General features: G+C 37.0%; 1 pseudogene; it reads right to left on the bottom strand.

Annotated features, from left to right (window-relative positions):
• Positions 1 to 1,319: 1,319 nt before the first annotated feature.
• On the bottom strand, positions 1,320 to 16,796 carry LOC119506804 (annotated as a pseudogene).
• Between the last annotated feature and the right edge of the window lie 4,774 nt (positions 16,797 to 21,570).

Below are 21,570 nucleotides of genomic sequence, written 5' to 3'. Positions count from 1 at the left end.
CAATCTAGCCATTTTATGGCCCTGCATAAGAAATTCTCAATTTCCTGTGTGTGGGCTGGTGGCAAGATTACAAAGGAAGGCCCTTGGCCTGCACCACTCTCTTCTCTTCCAACCCAGGCTTCCCCCTTTTGTGCACAAAGGGCTTCATGCACACAAATTCAAGCTCCTTCCGTTATCTCCTCTTATGCGTCCAACAATAGTTTCTATGCTGCTGCTTCTTCCTAGAGGTGTGCACAGTAAGGCATGATTACACCCTTTGGAGTGGAGGATGATGCAAGGAAGGTCCTAGAAACAGGTTTGGGCTCATTTGGGCAGAATCTAGTCTGGATTCCTCACACCATGGATGGGGTAGAAGGGGAAGTGGCCTAGAGTGGACATCTATAGAATGGGGCCCAGAACAGAGACGAAGATTGTTGGTCTCTAAGGATGAAGTTGCTCCTACCTAGAGGTGTATACACAGGGAACACATGAAATTTTAATTGACACTGTGAAGAGTAAGGTTCATCTTATATGTATACAGGAGGGATGGAAAACAAGGGAGATGCAGAGAGAATACTTTCCAAACAGAGAAATTATTATGAGAGAAGCCCTGGAAACAGTACAGAGCATGATGGTTCAAGGATCAGAAAGGCAGGTTGGCTAATTCTGTTGAAGAGTTAGGGAGGTGCCAGGTTTGGATTTTGAATTTTATCTGAAGTGCAGTGGAAACTATTGAAAAGTTTCAAGCAGAGAATGGCATTATTGGACTTACGTAGTAGGTTGAATTATTTACCACAGCAAGCACTTGTTCTTGTTTTAAAAAACAAGAAGTTTATTTAAACAACAAGGTGCTTGTCTTGAAGGGAAAACTATCTAGGATTCATTTCTTTTAGAGTGATTTATACCTACTTAAAGACAGATTGCCCTACATGGATCAACTGCATACAAAAAAGTTTAAAAATTATCCTTGGTTTCACAATGATAAATGAAAAACATTAAAATTTTCCAATCAAACAAGGAATGCAAAGAACTTTTATGCCACTAATGGAGAAAGGGGGTATTTTCATAGAACTGTTTTTTCCCTATCCCATCTCCATTTGATGTTGGTCAAAACATACCACTGGCAATTTAGTAAAAAAAAAAAAAAATGCAATATACTTGTGCATATATACCAGTTACTTTATGTACAATGAAGGAACAGGGAAGGGTAAAATGAAAGAACAGAGAAGATTATATTGTAGTAGGCAGGGTGTGGTGGAACCAAATCATGGTTTTTCTAATTGAGAATATATTCTTGATCTGTAGAATAGAGTTCTGGAATAAAGTAGCAGGCTCCCTCTTTAATACACACCACCTGTCTGCTGCTAGAACACATCAATTGTATCTTCATTCCCCATTTCCAACTGTGCAGGGATATTTGTTTCATTGTTGGCTGCCTGTCAGATTGGAATCTGATTTGCCTCATTGACAAAACCCTGCCATTCTAACAGACTTTCATCAGTTTACTAAGTGGTATATTTCTCTTACTCTTAAACTGCACTACAGAACCATCCTGCCCCACCACCTTCAAATTAATATAATGGTTTTTCTGTCTTGACTCCTTCCTTGGATTTTTCATCGGCCGTGGCAAGAGCTGGAGTCTCCTTGGCTGTTGCTTCACAAAAGAGGTGCCAGGTCCACACTACCTGAGCACACGAAAGCAGCACCCAAACACATGCTCTTAATCTTAATCTGTATCCATGTGGGTGTGAGCCCATTGTAAATAGGGCCTTTTCAATACGTCATTTTTAGTTAAGGTGTCAACTGAATCAAGGTTAGCCTTAATCCAGATTACTGGAGGCCTTATAAAGAGAACTCAGAAGTCATAGAAGCCAGAAAGGAGATGATATTGCCATATGACAGGAAGCAGAAATATAAACTAAGGAGCCCCAAGAATTGTGAGAAACCAACACCAGGATACTACAGACTCCGGTAAAAAGAAAGCCTTGCTGATATCTTGATTTTGTATGTTTTTTAGTCTCACAACTGTGAATTAATAAATTCCTGTTCTACCTGTTTGTAGTTATTTGATAGAAGCTCTGACAAACTAAGGCAGGCAATGTGTGTTTTTATCAGCTCTTTCGTAATGGATATTGTTGCCAGGATACTTGGATATAATACAGAGATGGAGAGAAGTTGGCAGGTTAGAGAGATACATAGGAAGTAGAATCAATAGGACTTGGTGAAAAACTGAAGGAAAGGGGACAAGCAGGATTTCATCCTAGTTTCTGGCTTGTGCAGCCAGGTTGCTGGGGGATATTGGAAGAGAAGTAGGGTTTGGAAGAGTATCAGAGTTTCAGTTTTGAGCAGGACAAATTTATTGTGATGGCGATCCAAGTAGAGATGTCATATAGGCAAGTGAGTAACCAACATGGAGCTACAAATTGTGATCTGCTCTGAATCCATGGAATGGGTTCATATATAAAGGAAAATATGAGATTGTCAAAAAGATGGTATGCTGAAAGAAAAGACGAGCGTCCAGGAGCAACCATGAGAAAATGTAGTGCTCTAAGACGTAGAAGAGGAAGAAGAACTGGAAAAGAAAACTGAGAAGCAATCTGAGGGATTGGAGGATGTCTATTGTCATATGTCATGGAAGACAGGAGAAGGAATGTTTCACCAAAGAAGGAATGATGAGTTTTGTAATAATGTTGATAACAAGTAAAATGAGGGACAACAAAAGCTTTTCATTGGGTATAGTAACAGAGAGGATACTTGGGGCTTTAGAACAGTTTTCTTGGGAGATGGCCTTGAAAGTCTTGCTCAAGTGAATAGACATATGAATGAGATGAAGAAGCAGAGAGTTCATATATAAAATGAACTTCTCAGAAGCTTGGAGTGTAAAGGAAGGAAAGAGAAAGCAGTAGCTAGAATGCCTAGGGAGAGATTTGCTGTCATTGTTTTATATTTGTTTTTATGGGGAAAACCAGGGCATATCTGAGTGTGAATGAGAATAATTGAATCTATAGAGGAAGGAAGTTGGAAGATGTAGGAGAGAACCTATATACTTGATAGAACAGAATTCCAGAAAGGAGTACCTATAGAGAGAATGGGCTTTGATGGGAGGAACACTTTTTCCACTGGAGAAGTTGGGTCATTTGTAGATCAGGTGATGAACCACTGATGGAGGTGCCAGCTAATGGTGTGCAATTCTAAGTGAACTATAATGCAATGTCATCTCCTAAGAAAGGGGTAGGTGGAAAACTGGAGATTTGATAAGAGTGGAACAGTATTAATTTAAGTCTTTGTGGAGACTGGGAGAGCTGTTTAGAGAAATAAAATAAAATTATTTCACAGTATTAAAAGCCCAGTTGATAATGATGAAGCTAAATTTATTGTGAGAACAGTCTGCTAAGTTGTACAGTTTCCTCTAAGAAAACTCAGTTTTCTGGTGAAAACAAGGAGAACTAGGGTCTTGATAGGTGAGTGTGGAGGAAAACATGAGAAGTGAATGAGTTTAGAATATTTACAGTGCATGATTTAAATGATATGTTTCCTGGATGGGAAGAAAGTGATGACAATTGGTGTTTGATGGCTAGAAAGAAAGTAGAAGGGTCAAGAATGAAGGTCTCAGTGAGATCAAAGCACAGTTTTTGTGGATATACTTATATGTATAAGGTAGAGCTATAGAATATTGTGGCTGGAAAGTGGGGTATTTTGATAACTTAGGCAAGAAGAAGTCCAAGATATGATAATGGAAAGGAAGGACTGTGGTAGAATGCAAGAGAAGATAATTTTTGTCTAGGAAGTCATTAAACTTGAAGGCCAGGGTATTAGGGGAATCTTTTTTACAGAAGCTGCTGCAGTCTGATTTCACAGCCAAAGGCAGTGTGCAGAGGGAGACTGTGAGCCACATTGCATGGTTATCACTGAATGGGAGGGTCTTGGCATTCTGTACACAACAGCAGTGAGTAGGCTGAGAGAGCAGCGGGGCAGGATGACAAAGAAACAGGGCTTTTTGCAGAGTGAAGAGCAATGGGCTAAAAAAAAAAAAACACACACAGGAAAAGAGGAGGCAAGAACTCTATTCCTAGCTGACCTCAAGAAGGGAACAACCTCCTTCTGTTCTATTTTCAGAGAACAGATGTGTTTTCTATAAAACAAAAGAAATGGAGGTGATATTGAGGAAGGGTCAAAGATATAGTCAAATGGATGATCACAGAGTAAAAGATCCAGAGGCCACTGTGCAAGGGTTTTGGAGGAAGGGAAAAGATGTGGGGTTGGGACACGGGGTAGGGTGTGAAAAACAATATAGGGCTGTCTTCAAGGGACGGGACCAATGAGGTTTTCTGTCTCTTGGAAGGGGCTTGATATCTGGCCTAATAATTAATCTCTGGCCTGCAAGGGAGGTTCAGTTATAGGGTTACATGCCCCTTTTTTTGTGGTTCCACTGAAGTTGGCAGGTGTTATAAGTGTAGCAGTGGCCATGGGGCCCAGCATGCATTGGAGGGAGGCAGGCCCAGAGGGTCAGTGATTTGTATACATTTTTTTGGTTGCTCTGCATCAGTCAATTCACCTGTGTTCATGAAGTTCATGATATTCATAGCCTTGTAGTGACCGGAAGAGGAGGGCCTGGCATTTGGCTATTGAACAAAGTCCTCCTAACTCATTTTTTCTTCACTGGGAAAATTTTCCTGTTCACATTATTTTGGTCTTATAGGTTTTTGGAAAGAGGATCTTCTTACTATTTATAGACCCTCATTATTTCCTTACAACATCATTATAAATGGACAGTTTAAAGATTGTCTCAGGTAGCAATATTATAGAGCCTGCATGATTGTAGAACCAAACTCTGTGACATAGAACATCATAATTGGAACCAGATGTTGACAGTTTTAAAGAGGGTCTTAGTTCTGTACTTTCCTTTTCTCCACTACACTATAGTTCATCATTCGCTTGATCTGCCTCTCCTAGAGAAAGCTTAACCTGATTTTTGACTGTATATAGGATTTCTACAATCTTTGATTCACCCTTCCTGGTACATAATAGGGGAATGATACCAAAACATATTTGTGTTTAATAAACCACATGTTTTCTAACTACAGAATAAGCTACCTGTTTATTTTGACTATACGCCCTCCTAAACTAAGTTCCTTGGATATAAGATTGTGTTCTACATCATCAGTGGTAGAAAACTACTCTGAAAATTGAGTTAAGTATTTTGAATCACAGTGTTTTGGAAACTTGGGAGCCATCATGGGCTAGGCCAGTGGCCCATGCATTTCTTCAGTCTCCTTTACTACAACTTGCTGATTCCCTAACATTAAAATTCTTATCATGTATTCCTTGTTGACCAGGGCTTGTCTTCTGAGGAAAGCAAATAACGAGGATCATTGTGTTCAAAGTCATGGATATAGATATTTCAAGGAATCGGCTTCTTCTCTATACATGGAACTTTTATTTGGATTGAAACATGGTTTAAAGTGTCTCCTATGTAAATTGATGAGTACAAGGTTTTGGCACTATCCTCTTGTGCACTTGATATCCATATTTGTTGTCTGATCTGGGATATAGTTCAATGCAATGAGACTGTTAGTAGAAGAAAAGATATTTGCAAAACACTGTAACTGTGGTAGCAATTATTATGAAAACAAGAAGCACTACATAGATGTCTTGTACAGTTATATTTGCAAGGCTTAATTTGGAATGTTTTTTCCTTATTTGCCAAATAAATTCTATTTAATTATTTGCTACAGCATTAAACTTCCAAGGGGAGCTATGCATGGCCTCCACCTGTTTTAAATACTGTGTTTCTTAATGACAAACTTACCCTTGTGAAACATTAGAGTCTCAGAAACCATGTTAAAGCTAATGTTTAACTGGAAAACACATCAGTTAAATTTATCTTTTAGATTTTATGAATAGCCCTTGCATACTGGCACTTTGCATGCCATTAGCAGAGACTGGAATCTTATTCTTTTATAAAAAGTTCATTTTCTTTTTCAGTACCATGAAATACCAAACTGAACTTGACCCTGAACAGACTCTTAGTTTCAAACCGGATAGGAAAACCATTTAAGAATTATCCCTGTGTCAATTTCATTGGAAGAGACAGAACATTTTACTTTTTAAAGTCTGCTTTAAATTGCTTATATGCATATTCAGCTATTCAGTGATGCAGCCCCGGATCTACAAAGACTTGAATAATCAGTGTGGGTGTAAAGAGAACATGATACCCTTGTATCAATAACTGTATTCCCTCCCTCAAACACTGACCTGCATAGCTACATTTATAATTACATTTATTGCCAAATATATTGTTAAGTGGACAAATGGGACACTGGCTCCACATAGGTGTGTGCATATTTCTGAGGCAGTCAATTCACAAAGAAATAAAAAGTTTGGCTGGGATTCTGGAACCAGCACACTAAGCTATAAAAGTATAATTATGTTTGCAATTTAAAATATGTCTTTAGTTACACAATAAATAGGAGGGAGGGGAGAGAGTGGGACTTGAAAGTTAAAATGTGGCCACAAAAAATGGACATTTTCTAAATAAGGGTGTGTCTGTCCTATCTCATGCATGCTCAGAACACAGTTGGTATCAATTCTTGTCTGCAGCAATAATCAGAGCACGAAAATCTAAATCCTGTCCACCAGTCAAGAAGTAACATGTTATTATATTTTTTAAAAGATTCATTGTGGTGGATTGAATTATGTACCCCAGTTTGGACATGTTCTTGGTTTCAACCTGCATTCTGGTGTGTAAAGACCCATTGTAAATAATATCACTTCAAAATATTATTTCAGTTAAGGTGTGGCCCCACTAAATCGGGTTGGGCTTTAATATGAATTATGGTCAAAGTGAAAGTCAGCTGGAAAGAGAAGCCAGGAGAGACTGCCATGCACATTGCCATGTGACAGAAAATATTGCTCTGTTGCTGCCTAACTATGCTTAAAAGCAAACCTCAAAAGAATACAACTATATCCAAGTAATAACCAAATTGTGTTCCAGAACATAGCTGAAGAATACACAGAATCAAACATGATATAATTCACAATGTCTGGCATTCAATAAAAATTATCAGGCATGCAAAGAAAAAGGAAAATAGATACCTGATAGGTAAAAAATTATTCAACAAAAACTGACCCAGAAATGATATAGATGATAGAATTATTAGTCAAAGGAATTATAAGTTATTGAAACCATATTCATATGTTCAAGATGTAGAGGAATGACTGAACATTTTAGGTAGAAACATGGAAGATAAAATAAAGACCTAAGATTGGTGGAGAAGTTCAGTATCCAAAATTGTAGCTTGTAGAGCTACTCTACACAAACGGCAAACCTTAAGTTAAACCTTAGACTATAGTTAGCAGTACAATCATGAAAATGTGCTGTCATCATTTGTAACAAACATTCCACATCAATACAAGGTTTTAATAACAGGGTGGTACATGGGAATCCTGTATTTTATGCGTTTTTTTTTGTTTTTTTTTTTTCTGTAAATGCACAACTTCCCTGATAAACAAAAACAAAAGAAAAAAAGACCTGGGGCAAACTTCTAGAATTGATAAACCCAGAGTCTGAGATTAAAAAATATACTGGATGGGATTAATAGTAGAAGAGTCCCTGTGGAAGAAAAAATTAATAAACTTGAAGGTATAATAATATAATCAATCCAAAATGAAACAGGGAAAAACAACTGAAAAAAACTCAGGAGAGAATTAGTGAGTTGTGCAACAATTTCAAGTGAGCATGCATGTAATTGGAATCCCCAAAAAGAAGGAGAGAAAGAGCAGAGACCATAAAGAAAATATTTAAAGAAAAATATGGTCAAATTTTTTTCAAATTGTGTGAAACCTATATACCTACCCAGATGCTTAATGAACCCCAAAGCCAAAAAAACATAAAGAAAACACCAAGAATGATTACAATCATTGCCTAAAACCAGTGATAAAAAGCTCATCTTAAAAGAAAGAAAACTACACATATGTACAGTTAAAAGGATAAAAGACATTTCAAGAAAAGATAACAATTCAAAGCATTTATACACTTGATAACAGAGCTTCAAAATATGTGAAGAAAAAAATGACAGAACTGAAAGGATAAATAGACATATCCACAATTATCATCAGAATATTCAATGCCCCATCTCAGTCACTGTTAGGATAAGTAAATAGTGAGGATACTGACAATTTTAACCACACCATCAATCAAGCTGACTTACTATATATACATTTATTCAATCCAATGATAGAAAAATGCACATTCTTTTTGAGTGCACATGGAAAATTATTAAGATGACTTCACTGGTGAATTCTATGAAGCATGTAAGTCAGAACTAATTCTAATTCTATATGAATGTTGAAGAAGAGGTAACACTTTCTGAATCATTCTTTGACAGCAGCATTATCCTAATACCAAACCCTGAAAAGGATAATGCAAGTAAATGAAATTACAGAACAATGTTGTTCGTAAACAAAGATGCATAATTTCTGAAATTCTAAAAATTTTTTTAGCAATTCCAATATAAAAATATATATAGAACACTGATTATAATGATAAAATGGTGTTTATCCTAGGAATGCAAGTTTGGTTTACCATTGAAATAATCAATCATTGCAATATACCATATTAACATGCTAAAAAAGAAAATAAAACATGCATCCATCTCAATACATACAAAAGTAGCATTTGAAAAAAAATCCAACTTCCATTCCAAATAAATACTCATAAATCAGAAAGAGAATGAAATACTTTCAATGTGATAAAGGGCATCTATGAAAAACCTACAGCTAACCTCATACTTAATGGTGAAAGAGTGAATTCCATCCCATAGTTCAGGAACAAAGCAAAGATATCTACTCTTATCACTTCTATTCAATATTGTAGTGGTGGTTCTCTCCAATGCAGACAGAGGAATGCATCCAGATTGGAAAGAAAAAGTCAAACTTTCCAGATTGGAAAGAAAAATTCTGTGTAGAATATCCTATAGACTTTGCCAAAAAAGTTATTAAAAATAATAAGTGAGTTTAGTCAATTTTTAGGATAAAGTTAAATGTGCAAAAATCAATTGTATTTCTGTAAATCGTCACCAAACAATTGAAAATTGAAACTTGAAAAATGCCATTTAAAAGAGTATCAAAACTATGAACTACTTAGGGATAAATTCATGCAAGACTTGTATTCTAAAATCTACAAAATGTTGCAAAGAAAAATTAGAGACCTAAGTAAATGGAACAATATACCATATTCATGGCTCATAAGACAAACCATTATTAATAAGTATATTGTCCCTAAATTAATCTATAGATTTAATGCAATTCCAATAAAAATTGCAGCAGTCTTTCTCATATAAAACTGACAAACTAATTCTAAAATTGAGATGGAAATACAAAGGACCTGGAATAGCTAAAATATCTTTAAATAGGAAAAGTAAAGTTGGAGGGCCTACACTATCTGATGTCAATATTTATTACAAAGCTACAGTGATTAGGGCACAATTGTGTTGCAATATATTTTGACAAATAAATCAGAGGAGGAGAAAAGAGTCAAGATAAGCCACATATAAATAGTCAACTGATTTTTAAAATAGAATCCAATGCAATTTAATGTGGAAAGTATAAACTTTTCAATAAATGGTGCTGGAACAATTTATTAGCCATATACAAAAAGTGAAACATGAATTTTGCCTCACAACATATACAACATTCAACTAAATGTTTCAGACCTAAATCTAAGAACTAAAACTACATAACTTCCTGACTAAAACAGGTGAAAAATCTTTGTGACTTTCCATTTGGAAAACATTTCTTAAACACAGCACAAACCCCACAAAATATAAAAAAAGAATTTAATAATTGGACTTTTCAAGATTAAAAACACGCACTTCAAAATATACTGTTAGGAAAATGAAAAGGCAAGATACAGACAGGGAGAAACTAATTGGAAAACATATCTGATGAAGGACTTATATCTAGAATATATAAAGAACCCTTTCAATTCAATAATAAGACAATGAGCTAATTTTTAAAATTGACAAATGTTTTGAATAGACATTTCACTAATGACAATATATGCAGCTAGCAAATAAGCCCATGGAATGATGCCCAGTTCGTAGTCATTAGAAAATGTCAATTAAAGCTACAGTAAGATACCAGTACATAACCCCTTGGATTGATTAAAAATAAAGAGAATGACCATACCACATGATGAGAAGACGTGGAGCAACTGGAATTCTCAGGCACTGGTGAATGTAAAGTGGCACAGCATTTTGGAAAAATTTCTTTTATTTTCTTAAAAATTTATATATACACCTACCATATGGCACAACCATTCCATTCCTAGGTATTTATGCAAGAGATATGAATGCCTATATGGATGTATTTATATATGCCACATGGATAGTCAAAGACTTGTATATGATTGATCATAGCACTTTGTAACAGCCCCCAACTGGAAACAAACCAAATATCAGTCAACAAGTGAATGGATCAATAAATTGGGGTTTAGCCATTCAATAGAATACTACTAAACTATAAAAAGGAACAAATTTTGGTACTCCCAACAATTTATTCTGAGTGAAATAATCCAGAAAAAAGCACATATAATATTCAATAGTAGACAATACAAGCTAACACATAGTTTCAGAAAGTTGATCACTGGTTACCAGCAAATGGGGGTGGAGGGAAAAATAGATTACAGAGAGGCCTGTAGAAACTTTCAGAGGGTGAAGGAAATGCTTAGTCTACTTATTTTGGTGATAGTTTCATACATTTGTTCCTATCTCATCAATTTGTATATCTCAGATGTATGCTGTTTTTTTGTATGTCAATTATATCTCATTAAAGTGGAAAAAAAAAAAAAAACTAAGAAAAAATTTTATTTTTGACCTCAAGGCATACAAGCTCCTTGTATAATTGTAGGCAGAAAGTGGCTTGATCAGATTTGCATCTGAGGTAGATATCTATAGAGGCAATGAGGAGAGTGCTTGGAAGTACATTAGCACTTAGGGGACCAGAGTACTGGCTCAAAGATCCAAGAAAGAAATGATGAAGGTGTGAATTAAGAGAATAGCAGTGGAGATGCAAAGGCAGTGACCAACATAATATTTAGAACATGAAGAAAATCCTAAAATTGGTTACCAACCTTCATGACCAGGAAATTGGTTTACTTCTTTGGAATGTTTTTTCATCTGTAAAAAATGGATAATAATACCTGAGTATTAGTTAACTGATATTAGTTAATTTTAGTATCAGTTAATTCTGAGCATTAAATGAGATAACATATGTGTGTGGTAGGCATTCAGTGTTAATATGGATTGTGATATTTTTGCTTTGTGTGCTTTATTACTTTGTCACCTTATTTAAGTCAAATAAGATCTGTTTTACAGCATTATACATCCCAGGAGTAAAAGGATGTCAATATAGACATACAAAAGTCCTCTAAAATCAGCATAGTGTTAGAAGTTATTAAAATAGAACAGAGAACCTGATCACAGCTGAATCCTGAGCTGGAGGGAGCTCCTCCCAGAGAGGTCCCTGAGCTCAGTGGATTCATAGAAGGCAGGGACCTAATTGAACACAAGCAGGATGACACTTGTTTTAAACTGGCTTTTTGGCTCCAAACATCAATATTGAAATATATTCAGAATTTTTTTTTTCTTTTTTTACTAAATTTATCAGGCTAATATATCTTTGGACTAAAGCAAGCTATGAGGCCTGCTCTACTTCACTCTCCATAGCCAAATTCCAAGATCGAAACATACACATCCTCTAGCACCAGAGGAAATACGAACAAAAGAGAGTGAGAGGGAAGCATAGATTGAAAATGTATAGGAAATTTGTATAAAATAAGAGATTTTTTCTTTACCATGTCTAGACCTCTACCCATTAGCTTAGGCTAAGACCACATGTGGAGAGTGTTGAGATTTTTCTCTGTACTTCAAGCTTTAAATACATTCACTCATTTACTTCTCACCACTTTCTCAGGTGATAGGTTTCATTATTCACATTTTACAACTAAGGAAACTGAGATAAAGAATTTGATCAAGACCATTGTGATGGTTCAGTTCATGTGTCAACTTGACCAGGTTTGGTGTCCAGGTGTTTGGTCAAGCAAGCACTGGCTTTATGTGTAAGGATATTTCATGGCTTTAAATCATTAGTAAGTTGATTGCATCAATGGCTGATTGCATCTACAATCAATTGAGGAGATTGCCTTCAACAATGAGAGAAGTCTCATCCAATCAGTTGAAGATCTCTAAAGGGAGGAGAAGTGATGAAGCTGTACTTCAGCCAGCCAGCTTCTCCTGGACAATTCCTAGAAAAACCTTCATCAGAGTCCCCAGCTTGTGGCCTGCCATGTGGAATTTGTACGTGCCCATCCCCACAGTCATATGACCCAACTCCTAAAACAATAATATTTACATTACACACACACACACACACACACACACACACACACACACACCTCCTGTTGGTTCTGTTTCCCTAGAGAACACTGACTAATACAACCATACAACTAGGAGTTTGCAGAATGTGTATTAAAATCATAATGTTTTTTATTACAAAACTCATAATCTTAGCCCATATCCTTTATGTTTGTAGGTGCATGAACATGTATAAATTTTTTATATATATTACTAGAGATTGAATCACGTCCCCCACAAAATCCATGTTTAGGTCCCAACATCTGGTCCTGTGGGTGTGAATCCATTTGTAAATAGGAACTTTGAAGAAGTTATTAGTTAAATGTGCCCAAACTGAATGAGGGTGGGCCTTAATCCAACATGGCAAAAGTCCTTATAAGCAAAGGAAATTAGACACAGAGAGAATCCATGGGGCACAGCCAGGAGCTAAAAGTCAAAGGAAACCAGAAGAGAAAGAAGACACTGCTATATGCATTGCATGAAATGGAAAAACCAAAGAACCTCAAAGATCCAGCCAGTCAGAAGATGCCAACCTGGGGAGGAAGCAAGCCTTCTAGCCTCTGAAACCATGAGTCAATAAATTCCTGTTAAGTCAACCCATTGTATGGTATTTTTTTTAGTATCTGGGAAACTAAAACATATGCATATAAGAAAAAAATGTATGATACAGAAATACATAGATATGACACCAAAGAATAAAATTCTATTGATATATAATGTAAGAATAAAATTCTATTGTTTATTTCATTTGTCTGTAAAAATAAAACTATAAGCTTTCAAGGATATTATTTAACTGGATCCAAATTTTGCCCTCAAAGGTTGTTTACAATTTTTGTATGTGCTTTATTATAACCTTATTCAAGTCTTTGGAAAAATTATTGAAATGCTTTATTCAATTGTTTATCACAGTTTCCATTTTCTAAGTACTATGCCACTAGGTGGAAATGATAAATAAATTGAATATATTTTAAGGATACATTTTTCTCTATTTAAATGTTTGCAATTCCCCATACTTTCCATATATATTTCTCTTCATTTTCATTTAGAAGTTATTGTAAATTGTTTTTATTACAAATATACTGCATGACATGGGATTTAAAAACTGTTTCTACAAAAGCACTAATAGTATAACTTCTTTATATTATATTCTGAAGTTTCTTAAAACATTATGCTTATTTGGAAGCCAGTCCAAAATAAATTACTATATAAATTTTATTCTCACAGACATATTTGGAGTAGATCTCCTGACAAACTCAAGCAATGGAATCTGCTATAGATCTGATTTAATGTGTTTAAATTTAAAATTTAATCATTACCATAATAAAGACATCATTACAGAATGATAATCCAAATGGTAATTAACATTTCTGTTTTGTTGCTTCAAGGTCAACATGGTGGCGAGCACCCTGCTCCTTCAGACACCTTGTGACATTCTATTTCATTATGCTAAACATTCGTTGCATAGATTGATATGGCTTTTAGACTCACTATCTGAGGTGGATCTGAATCATGGCGTTTTGAAGCAAGGAAATTAATGAGCACAACACTGTCTCATTCTCTGCTCCCCTCTTTTAATGGTAATTATTGTGACACCATTCGTGCTATTACGGTTAAGCATTTCCATTAGAAAACCAGTCTTTCTTCAGAAATCAATACTTTAGCAATAAAAGCAGTCTACACATTTAAATTAGGCAGAAAATGTAACAACTGATAACACTGCAATTGTAAGCTTGAGGGCAAAATTGAGAGCAGAGCAAAAACAGGGCTGCTATGTAATGTAGTGCAGGATGTGCACTGCACAGAGTCCCAGGGAGTGCCATTCACATAGAGCTTTGCATCAATACTTTCCTATTACCAATTAGTTTAAGCAACAAGGTAGTCAAGGAAAGAAATTACATCATTGAAAGGCTAAAAATCAGTCTATACGTAAGTACTTAGGAAATGTGATAAAATTATGAATGGAAGCCAAAGTCTTAAAGAAAAATCATCTAGGGCACCGAAGAACGGGTGTGTGAGATAGCTGGGGCAGAGGACTAAAGGTGATATAAGTGCTGGGGAATAAAGGACTGAAAAATTCACATTGCATCATATGGGAATGAAAGTTTATGGGAGATTTCTTTTTCCCCCTCTGTTTCTGTTCCCATATTTGTTACTGAGAGTAAAAAACAAAACAAAACAAACAAAACCTTTTTAGCTGGGGCTGGGCAGCTGGCAAGGTTCATAAATTGCTCTAAGCTGTTAGAACTAACTAGATGTGTTTATTGAGCGATTAAATCTTCTATCATGACAGATGGTCCATCAAAGCTGGTGTAGTCCATTTTTTAGAGCCAACTTTCTGGGCTTCTAGTTTTTATTTAGGTCATGATACCAGGTGCTCTGAAATTCCACACTGTAGTAGTAGTACAGAAGTAATTTTGAGCACTTTTTTTTTTTGTAATTGGAGGCAATTTCATTGAGCCAAGGTATAAAGACCAGCATCCTGAAGATCTGTCAAATGAAAAGACTGATAACACTTTTGCAGAGCCCTTTTTCCCTTGATCACATCGTTTTAAATTCTTACTTAGCCATCCTTTTGGGTTAGTTTATTGAGTTCCCCACTGAGAATATAAATACATTTTCATTCATTTTATAGCCTGAAATAGTTCAGCCAAGAACAAAGAGCTCAACCCCAAGGAAAAGAGCTCAAGAAAAGTAGAAAAGAAGGTCTGGGGCATGGTGAGCTGTGGCGGGGCCCTTGGAAACCTAAAGCCTGGTTTTCCTTAATATTTTCTGGATGAGGTACTTGGAAATTGTGGCCCAACAACAATCTCAAGAGTGAATACCTGAGCTCTCATAGAATGCTTATTACTCTCTGAAAATGCCTGGTGCTAGAACAGGGACAGGAAAAAAAAAGGGAGAATGAAAATCATAATTTCTTACATATTAGATCACAAGGTTCCCAAGGTAGGGCTGTGCCCCAGCCTTCTTTATACCACATACCTGGGTTATATTTGGTGGCTTCTTGTGATATGCTTCTTGAATGAATGAATGAATAAACAGATGTCCTCTATACAGATTGTCTCACTGATTCTGACAATAAACTCCTCCGAATTTTTATTTCAATGGCTATTGCCAAGCATCAAGAAAACTGCCAAATATGATCCAGATAAAGTCTCTGAAATCAAGAGCTCAGAGTCTATGGGCATCCAAGAGCTGTCACTACACAAGGGGCATATAAATGTATTTGGAATCAGAAATGCGAACGTGTGTAACTCTACACACTGTTTAACACCTGTGTGCTCCTGGGGTCTTCAAGGCTGAGCAAACACCCTTTAGACAGTCAAATGAAGGGAACTCATTTCAACAAAAAGGCTTTATATCAGCGTATCCCCAATCACCTGGAGATCTTATTAAAATGCAGCAGTTCTGGGGTGGAACCTGATATTTTGTATTTTTAATGGGTCCTAGGTGATGCTGATGCTGCTGACCCATGGACTGTACTTTGAATATCCGGTCTCTAGAAAAAAAAGTCATATTTAGAGTAATAGAAAGTTTATTGCATCTAGAGTCCTCCCCCCAAAGTGCCCGAAGCGATAAGCAAGATGGGCATGGGAAGGAACTATTACAGCTTCTTTGACTTCCATGTCAGCTTTCAAAAGTTTCTATTTCTGTTTACATTTAACATGCATGCTATATGAAAACAGTATTATATGTATTAAGCCATACAAATTTATATATCCATATTCTTTTTGAGTACGTGCTCATTTTTTTACTAAAAAGAGTTAGTGTTAAAAGAACAAGAGTAGTTAAGAAACTGTAGATGTAATGCACAGGAATAAGCAAGGTATAGATCATTATTCCATTTTTTGGATAAGACACTAAAGCTCTGAGATGTCAACTGATTTGCCCAGGTTCACAAAGCCAAGGCCCAGGCTCAAACTTTCTGACTCCAAGTGTAGTGCTCTCTCCTCCACTCTGGGCCTCTGGCACTTAGCTAGAAAACAAAGCCATAAAATCAGCCAAAACACAAGGGGAAAATCTCACCTACAAATGCACTTTCCTTATGACCTCTAATAAAACACAAGCAGAAAAGAAAAGTTGCAAAAGCCAGATTGTCTTACATAAGCATCTCATTTGAGATAAAACCTTCCTTGTTGGTGTCGTTAATCACCTTACCTCTTCTCTTCCTCTTAAGAATCCCTGGTGGCTAAGCAACCACAAGCTGTTTTTTATCTGTATTACAGCTATCTCAAGATCAGTTAGTACTTTTCACAGAGTTGTCTTGTCAAAACACAATAGGGGATGCAGACAAAGTCAAATGTTGTGAGGCCATGTGTACCACTGAGTTTGCCTGTGAGCCTGTGGGGACACTGAAATGGCCTTCTCATGCCTTACGGTCTCAGCCTGAGTTTTGATGATGGCCATTTACGACCTTGTCATAACAGAAGAATGACGCCATAGATTGGGGGCAGGAGTGGAGATTAAGTATTACCCATGAAAATACTTGCTTCATTAGCTATCTTGTAAATTAAATGAATTCCATTTTAATACCGCAGAAGATCTTTAGCAAGTCACCTTCTCCAGGGTCTACAGAGTGAGGCTTTCTAGTGTTTGAAAAAATAAAAAAAAAGTACATGCAAATTAAAAAAAAAAAAAAACAATGAAAAGACCTATTTACAATGTGTATGCACTCTTTGGTTTGTCTGTCTCCATCACTCTCTCCTCCTTTGTTAATTTTATTATTTCTTTAACCTCTGCAGGTGATGGAGGTTTGCACTTGTGCTGACTCAGACTCCTTCCAAGGGCTGAAATGACTTGCCTGACTAGAGACGCCCTAGAGACCAAGGACTCTCACAGGTTCCTTACCTATTTTGCATTTTGAATCATTCTTGAAAACTTTATTACTGTGATTATGCACCAAGCCTAAGGAATTTCTTCTTGTTGATTGACATATTGATTCATTTGGTTATTTAATTATTCATTAATCAATAACTATTAATTAATTTAATAATTAATTTTAATAAGCAAGCCTTATGGAGCAGCTACTAAGCCCTAGTCTCTGTGGGAGGCATGGGAGAAGCAGTAAATGTGATCCTTGTCCATTAAGACCTCCCAATATAGTGAAAGGGGCAGATAAGCAAGTAATCACAGTCAAATGTGATAAATATAAATGCTGACATGGACTAGAACCATTAGTTAAGAGAATTGATTCTAGTTCTAGATCCTGCATTTGTTAAGAGTGGATGATAACATATCTGAATGGGCTTGGCAATCTGTGGAGACACCAGCAAATTCAGTAACAGTGTGGAGGAAGGTGATATTTACTAGTGTTGGCCTATCTGTCTGTCTATCTATCTATCTATCTATCTATCTACCTATCTATCTATCATCTATTATCTGTCACCTGTCATCCTGTCTATGTAATCTATGCATCTAGTCATTTTTCCTCACAGCTATCCAAAGAGAGAGATATTATTTCCATTTATGGACAATTAGATTAAAATGTAGGTATTCTAAAATGCCAACATTGGGATTCCTAGTTACTCTGAATCCATGCAGTTCTGGCTGCAAAGCCAGCACTGTTCCTGACAATGTTTCCTTTAAAAGCAGGTACAGTGCCTAGTCCTTAGCATCTTATCACAAATGCTTCAATTGACTGTACAAAAAGAGCACAGTTACTGCTCTTTCAAACTTTCTTTGGTTATGGGGGCTACTTGCTTTATTCTTTTTGTACCCAGATTCTTTACTATATTCTAGATCACCATAGAAATACAGTACACTTATAATTCCTTTCTTAATGAAGAACTACTCAACTTTGCCAAGGAGTGACCAGACAAGTAGCAATTTTTCCATTTTAGTAGTTTCCTTTTAGAGTTTTTGTTCTTAGAAGATCCAGTTTCAATAATTCAGAAATCATAGTTTAGAATTTCAAGAAGGCCTATAATCTATTGTGCTATGAATTTCTTAAGTAGTGACATCTTGAAAAAAATATTTTCATGCACAGCAATGGAAACCAAGAGGAGTTTCAGGCAAATCATGCATGATTTTTTGAGGGTTTTGCATGTTAAATGTATGCACTCAGACATCTGATGTTTGAGAAATCAATTTACTTGAGAGGGATGGAAAAGGGAAGGAATAGTGAGTCATCAAAGATTTTTCCATTTTGCTAGCCTATGGAGGGTGCAGATTTTTCCATAACTCTTACACCACTAGCTCACCTCAAGAGATCACTAGCTGGTTCATGTCAGCCTCCAACCTTCATCCGTTTGGTCAAAGCATAAATGTGGGTTGGTCTTCCCTAGTCACTATTGCACAAGGTGCCCAGAGTTTACCCAATTTACTTACAAGTCCTGAGCATTTATTATGTGTAGTGCTGAAGTTAGAGAATGGGGCTATCCACACAAGTACATCATATTGTCCTGGAGCAGTCTTAAGGCATGGACTGGTGTTATCCCTAGTCAGCAGTTGCAAGTGAGATACAAGATGATGACAAAGGAAATCATCACTAGTTACCAATGGAAATAAAGGCGAGAGTCCCCCAGTCCCTGGGAGCAGCAGTGGAGGGCTCGTGGAATAGAGAAGACTCACTTCCCCAGGGACTCCTGGACATTCAGTGGTCACTCTTCCATGGGTCTCACAATGACCCCTCTTCCTTTTAAAGCTAGTTCCCCAGATTTATCTCCCAGCTCCTGGTCCACATTCTCCCAAAGCTCTCCAAGTCCTTCATCATCCCTCCTAACCTGAGAGGCACCTCCTCTTGCCTCCATAAATTCTTTTATAATAGATCTTAGTCTAAACTTTCAACAATAGAAGAGTCATTCCTAGATACCAGGGAAAACTATTTGCTGCAAATACTACCAGGAGTTTGGAGAATGCGAATGCAGGAAGCATTTGTATTCTCATTTCTAGTGAGATTAACAATAAAAAAAAAGTGCTACACTGTCCTATTAAAACACGCTGATCATTCATATTCCATCTTAAAGATGACCTAACTCTAAAAGAAAGAACCTACATAACACACCTTGAAGCAGAGAACTAAATTAGGGGAAAAATACATCATCTACATTGACGCACCTGTGAAGATGTCTCTGACCCTCTAGACAAAACTGAACACCCCTTCCTTTCTGTCCCAACTGTACTTGTCACAAGTTTCTATTTTAACATTTATGAAGTTATTTTGTTATTGAATATTTTCATATCTGTTTCCCACACTAGTTTACAAATTCCTTGAGGGCTCTCTATGTTCATCATGGTATACTTAATGTTGAGCAAAATACCAGATATGTGGTAGTGCTTGAAAAAAGTTTATTTGTAGAGAGGTGGGGCAATATGGTGGCATAGGGGGGTGTGGAGTTTTGTTAGTTCCCTACAGCAACTAGTAAATAGCCAGGAATAACTAGAAAATTGTCTGGAACAATTGTTGGGGGTAAATCCATGACCAGACACACATTGTACACCAGTCTAGAATTGGTGGAATGGCTGAGACCACAACATAGAACTGTAAGTAAAGCTCCCCAAATGGTTCCCCTCTCTTACCAGCACAGAAGGCTGGAGTTGGAACACTTCTGTGTGAGAAAAAGAAGTGTTATCTGCTGGGAGCAAAGAAAGGTAGCTCAACCAGGCTTTAATCATGGTTTTAATTAACAAATTTGGATACAAGCTAAGAGCACAAATAAACCCAGAGTGAGCAGGAAAGGAACCCTGAGATCTCTCAGCCGAGAGGAGGCAGGGTTGATAGAAAAAGAAATAATAAATAAATAAAAACAGAGGCTTTTGGAGTCAGCTGAGCTCAGAATACCAGAAAAGGGCTGTGTGCCAAGAAAAGGGGAACATAGAACCGGGTACCAACTCCAGTCAACTGGCGAAACTGGGGGGCTGAGGACTAGCTCTGAAAAGGGGATTTCTTTCTTTTTTCTTTTTTCTTTTTCCTCTCATTCTAAGTAGCTCATTAGAGAAAACCTCAGGCATTTTAATTGTTAGCACTGACCCAGGCAAGGGTGGAGTTAAGATAGTTAGAGAGATAAAGGAAAAAGTCAAGTGGAGGAGATAATTCCCTAAAGGGCCTATCCTCCTTAAGAAAAGGGAGGGTGGGGCCCAGCTCAAGTGTCAGCCCTCTCAGAGAATTCAAACCCTGGGGACAAAGAAAAAAAAAAAAACAGAAATGGCTTTAGCTTGGCTTCTGATTCACCCTCAGCCCCTGGCAGTGACAAGGGTCTGCTGAGAATTAAAGGCACTGCACATTTTTACACTGGGCTGTGGGCTGAGATGCATCACCTTCTGGGCAGGATAGGAAAAGCACAGAGTCTAGAGGCCTCAAAGCAAAGGCTGACAATCTCCTGGGTCTCATCCTGAGGGAAGCTTGATACCGATTACACCCTCCTCCTGGGACCTGGGCTTGTCTGGCTTGGGAAAATCTGATTGGGGTAATCAAGGAAACCAGATGCCTAGACAACAAAAGTTACAAGTCACATGAGGAAAAAGGAAGATATGGCCCAGTCAAAGAAATAAACTGAAACTTCAAGTGAGATACAGGAGTTGAAACAACTAATCAAAGATGTTCAAACAAATCTTTTAAATCAAGTCAACAAGCTGAAGGAAAATGTGGCAAAGAGATGAAGGATATAAAGAAGACACTGGGTGAACATAAAGCTATGAAACTTGTTACTGCAAAGAACAGTTTAAGCTTATTTAAAATTGTGCCTAAGAGTCACCCCTGGAGAACCTCTTTTGTTGCTCAGATGTGGCCTCTCTTTGTAAGCCAACTCTCCAGATAAACTCACTGCCCTGACCCCCTGTTTGCGACATGACTCCCAGGGATGTAAATCTCCCTGGCAACGTGGGACATGATGGACCCAGCATTGAAGTATTGAGAAAGCCTTATTGACCAAAAAGGGGAAGAGAAATGAAACAAAATAAAGTTTCAGTGGCTGAGAGATTTCAAATGGAGTCTAGAGGTCATTCTGGAGGATATTCTTATGCATTATATAGTTTTTAGCGTACTGGAGTAGCTAGAATGAAATACCTGAAACTGTTGAACTGACCCAGTATCCTTGATTCTTGAAGATGATCATACAACTTTATAGCTTCCATGGTGTGACTGTGGGATTGTGAAAACCTTGTGGCTCACACTCCCTTTATCCAGTGCATGGACAGATGAATAGAAGGAGACAAAAGTAAATGAATAATAGGGGGACCAGAG

The sequence above is a fragment of the Choloepus didactylus genome, chromosome 12, assembly GCF_015220235.1.
Source record: "Choloepus didactylus isolate mChoDid1 chromosome 12, mChoDid1.pri, whole genome shotgun sequence".
Taxonomy (NCBI): Eukaryota; Metazoa; Chordata; class Mammalia; order Pilosa; family Megalonychidae; genus Choloepus; species Choloepus didactylus.
Note: the sequence above shows the minus strand (reverse complement) of the source record. Positions and strands in the feature narration are given on the sequence as shown.